Below are 5,335 nucleotides of genomic sequence, written 5' to 3' on the forward strand. Positions count from 1 at the left end.
AGGGGAGGAAGGGAAAGAAAGAAGAAAGGGAGGGGGTGGGGAGGGAGGGAACTACTGAGTGTAACCTACATTATTCTCAGTTTTGTGCCATTCATCGTTTTGTGCAATATTTTTTTATATTAAAAATCCCCAAGAGTAGCAACATTAAATTGTCTAGGGTTGTTAAGTGAAAAAAAGAAGGATAAAGATCTGCATTCTTTCTGTGCTCATGGAAGGCCTACTGGAAGCCAAAGTAACACCTGTGAGTTATTTAAATGTTCGGTTGCTGCAATCTTGCGCCGGTGCAACGGCAGGAGCCCGCCACACGGGGGAGCCTGTGCCCGTCTAATGGATTTAGGAGGCGCAGCTGCTGAACAACCTGAGTCCTGGAAGCCAGGGAGCCTTGGACAGTCCTAGCCCCTGAGAGGCACCCTCCCGAGTGAAGCCTGCGCCAGCCCTCCTTCCTAACACAGCTCGCCCCGGCTAGGGAGGCGGAGTGCCCACGGGAGGCTGGCGTTGAGAAAGCCATCCTGGTCTGCAGGCCCGGACACAGGCCTCCCCACGCTTTCTCAGGCGTGTGCGGCCTTTCCCTGGGCTGCTCTGGGTCACTAGGTACCCAGGTGAAAGGGCCAAGTCCCACAGCAGACAGCGCCCAGGACAAGCTCAGAAGCCGGAGGCCCCAGGACATTCAGGTAGGAGATTATGCGGAGGTGAGACGGGGCACCTGCCCCAGCAGGGGGACCTGCCCCTGAGCCCACCTGAGCGGCTCAGAGAGCAGGGGCGAGGGGGGCTGGCGGCGAGGGGAGCAGTCTGTGTTCCCACTTTGGCTGGGGAGAGCGATGTGTTCCTTGGGCCTACAGGACCCCACTGGGGGCCCTGAAGCATACAGCTCCCCCTCTGAGAGCGTTCAGCAGGGACCCCAATCGTAAAGGGAGTGGGAGGTGGGGAGGGCAGAGGCAGCACCTGCACTAGAACCTTCCACATCAGTCTTCGGAGTTGTGCACACTCGTCATCCCCACCAACAAGGACCCCGCATGGGACGCCTGTCACGCAGAGCAATGATGGCCGTCGGTGGGGGCCGGCCATGACAGGGCACCCCAGCAGTAGCCAATTCAGTGAAAACGAAGAAAAAGACCCATGTAACACACATGCGCGCGCACACACACACACACACACACCACAAAATGCTTGTTTTTGCCCTTTTTCTCCTTCATGCCCGATACACTGGATATCTTGATCCTAGAGAGGGAAAGGGGGCTGTTGGAAAAGAACAAGTCACCCCTTTCCATCTCAAAGTGTGTCTCACTCCAGGTCCCTTCAGCCGCAGACCGACAGCTAGTGGGGGTGGGGGTGCGGGGAGTGATTGGCTGCAGCTGGCTGTAGGAAACTTTCTCTCAACCCATCCTGGGCTTTTAAAAAAAGTGTCTTTATTGATTTCAGAGAGGGAGAGAGAGAGGGAGAGAGAAACATCAATGGTGAGAGAGAATCATTTGTCGACTGCCTCCTGCACACCCCCACACTGGGGATCAAGCCCAGGCATGTGCCCCAACCAGGAATTTAACCTGGATCTCCGGGTTCATAGGCCGATGCTCAACCACTGATCCACACAGGCCGGGCTCTCCTGGACTTTTAAGAAACAAAACGACCTGGCCGGTTGTGGCGTCTGCCCAGGCGTCACTGAGTGCAAAATAGAGCCTTGTGGCAGGACGTGGAGATCAGTGATGGGAAAAGGAATCCTTTTCAGGCTTATTTTCGAGTTAAGGCTGCTCAACAAGCCTCTGGGCCTTAACTTTCTCTAGCGCGTGAGCAGTGCCGGCCAGTACTCTTCCCACCGTGGCCTGGGCCGTGGAGGGAGGAGACGAGGGCCCAGGTCCAGAGCAGTCACCTGTGAGGCACAATCCGCTTCTCTTCTGCTCCTGCTCTTCCTCGCCCCTCCCCGAGCCCAAGCACCTTTATCCAAAACACCTGGGTAGTGCCTCGAGTGGCTCTGTAGGGTCTGCAGACGCAGTTCTGCAGAACCTTCCAGAAGAAAAGGGATTGAAATCACAATCGGGGAAGAGAAAGGCTCTCAGAGCAGGAGTCGGGAAACTTCTGTCAAAGCCAGCCGGGAAATGCTTAGGCTCTGCTGGGTCACACAGCAGATGTTCAGTTTTCACTTGTGGTTTGAAAGAAGACATAGATAACACACAAATGAAAGGGTGTGGCTGGGCTCCAGTGAGAGCTTTGCTTAGGGCAATAGCACTGGGATTTCCTATCATTCTCATGTGCTCTGAGATGCCGTTCTTTTGATATTTGTAAACCATTTGTAAACCATGTTTCACTTGTGGCTGAGGTTTACAGAGCCCTGCCCTTGCTGGTCCCTTTAGGATTATGTGGGTCAATACATACAGAGAGCCCGAGGCGTTCCCTGCAGGTTTCTCGTGGGAGAGCAGAAGGTGAGAATGTTACAGTTCCCCACAGACGCAGACGCTTATTCCAAACCTCCCAGGCTCCCAGCTTCAGTCCTTCTCTCTTCTCCTGGTTGTGAAATTCCTGGAGGATAGTGGCTGTCAGCCTGAGGGCTGACTAACTCAGTGTCCTGCAGAGAGAGAGAGAGAGAGAGAGAGAGAGAGAGCAAGAAGTTCACAGGGGTATCTCACCATCCCATGTCAGGGGGGAGAGAGCAGCTCCTCCAATCACCTCCTTACACAGGAGCCCCGAGAGGGAAGTGTCTAACCCAGGACTACACAGCAGCCCAGTGGCCAGGCGAGGCCTAGGAAGCAATTACGGAATGTGCGTGCTTGTGGGAGCCGACTGTGGCTCAGCGCCCCCCTGGGTGTGCTGGGAAGACAGCCAGGGTTTCTGAGGGCCCTCTATTGGTGCTTTTCCTTACTGTCTCTGTCCCCAGTTGGAATACAGTCACCTTACCTACCTGTCCCGCTTCCTGGCAGATCTCAAAGACTCCAATTACTTTCTCTTATTCAAACGAGTCCTGTCCAGTTTCTGATGATAACTAACCGCATATGTGATTTGAAGTTGTGCGCCTTGTCCATTTTAGGCCATTGTCATGCTCCGAGGGCGTGGTGTGGAGAGTGGGGCAAGGCCTCCTTTTCTTCCTCCTCCTTCCCTTCCCTCTGCTCCTCCTGCCTCCTCTAGTCTGTAATCCCGTGGAGTGTTGGCAGGGAGGTGGACAGGGGGCAGTGCTGTGCTGGGAAATGCCCACCAACCCGCTCGCTGGGAAAGATGCCCGAATTGGCGGTGTTTGCAGATTTCCGTGGTGTGAATGTCCCACCATGGCTGATCCCACTACGATGGGGTGTCACTGGACGTGGAGTTGGGAGGAGATATGCAGGAGCTGAAGTAAGCAGGAGTGAGTGGACCCCTGGATGCAAGGTGGGGGCCAGTTTCCACCCGAGTGGGCACAGGTACAGTCCTCTTGCTGGCTGCCACTGCCGCTCTGGCTTATTCTGATGGGCTGTGGTGCCCGCTGTGAGTCCCCGGGCCCCCACTGCTCAGTCCCTGGGAGACCTAACTGCTCCACTCCTGCTCAGCTCCCACGCATGCCCAGTCCGGGCCTCTGGCCCAGGTGGGCAGCCCTCCCATGTGGGGTACCTGAAAGAGGGCCCATGCTGAGCTCCGTTCCATCATGTCTGCTTGACCGACCGGGAAACCACACATCCCTGACACAACAAACCACAGGACTAAGAAACCCAGTCCCTGCCCCCCCACCCCAACTCTCCATGAATCATTTTTCACTCTCACAACCCTTCTGATACCAATTCAATTATGTAAAGTACATGCTACTTGATAATGATAATAGACAACTATATGGCAGGGGTATGTATTTGCTGTACTATACCTTCCATCATTATATTAGCGTGTGCTCTTTTTGCCTAGGATGGTGTGGGAAGAGCATCAAACAGTGGGCAGCCCATCTCAATGGAGGCCACTGAGGAGATGTTACCCCATTGACCCCCAGCTGTGGTGGCACCCAGCCCTCCCCAGACCATAGACACCTCAGAGGGCAAGGGAAGGAAGGGGACAGGGGAGGAGCCTGAATTGACACCAGACTCACCTAGAATGACCAGGATTACTATTTTCTGCTGCCATGCAGAAGTGGGTCAAGAACAAAGACAGGGATAGAGAAATAGAAAGTGAAAAATTTGCACCTCCGAGCCCTCGAAATTCACGTTCAAGAACCTAGTTCGTTTGACTAAGCCTGGTATAATGTTAATGTTCAGAAACCCTCTGATGACGAAGGGAATGAAGGATGAGGGAATGAATGAATGAAGTGTAGCTCTTCCGATGGTCAGAGAGCCTGTGTGGAAGCCAGGCTGCCAGCCCCCCTGCCTAAGGCCTGCCTGTCGCCCTTAGGACCGAAGACTCTGCCTTGGGATGCTTTCCGGGTAATGAGAATGCGGTTCAACCAGCTCCTGTGAGAACCAAAGGGCGTGCTTTAAAGTGGGATTTACAGGGATGCTCCTCATCCAACCAGGATTTATTTTGTTTACGAGACATTCCTCTTTGTGTACAGGAAAGGGGCCTGGGTGCTGAGGGCCAGAAAGAAAAGTGGAAGATAATTCCCACTTATTCCCACTTTGTGCTAGAAGCACCAAAGTTTCAAGACTAATTTTTCCGTTACTATTATTATTACCCTCATTTTATAATGGTTAAGTTGTAGCTGTGGTTAGTACACTTGGCACTCCATAAAACTTCAATTGTGGTTGAATGAATGAATGAATGAAAATTGAGTCACACGCTTGAGGCTATACAGGTGCTAAGTGGTGAAGGGAAGCAGCTCTGGAACCCAGATGTTTCTCTCTGTGTGGCATGCATTCTGGGGTTGTAACTTGTTAAAACCCTCTTTTCCTGCACTCACAACCCTGGGAGGAGGACACCATCTGTCAGGCAGGGCCACGGGGGCTGCACTCGGGAGCAGAGGGAACCAGCAGGGGCTGCGGGAGGCAGGCTTTGTAGTGATGAGAAGGAGAGGTGACTCTTGGGTCCCACAGAACTATGTGATCCTGTCAGGCAGGGCCACGGGGGCTGCACTTGGGAGCGGAGGGAACCAGCAGGGGCTGCGGGAGGCACGCTTTGTAGTGATGAGAGGAGAGGTGACTCTTGGGTCCCACAGAACTATGTGATTGGCTGGTGTGAACAGGTCTGGCAGGGAAGTGAGACCCATTAGGTTGGGAACCGCGTGGGGTCCAGCTGGTCCAGCTGGTAGGCAAACTAGCCAGGTAGGGGCACTCCTGGCTGAGCCTCTGGGGCCCAGTGAGGCTCAAAGATGTCAAGACAACACATGGAATCTCATAATAATTGGGGGAGACAATCCAGTATAATTCTCCCCATTTTACATGGGAGGGACTGGGACAGG

Source organism: Myotis brandtii, unplaced genomic scaffold (assembly GCF_000412655.1).
Source record: "Myotis brandtii unplaced genomic scaffold, ASM41265v1 scaffold813, whole genome shotgun sequence".
Classification (NCBI taxonomy): Eukaryota; Metazoa; Chordata; class Mammalia; order Chiroptera; family Vespertilionidae; genus Myotis; species Myotis brandtii.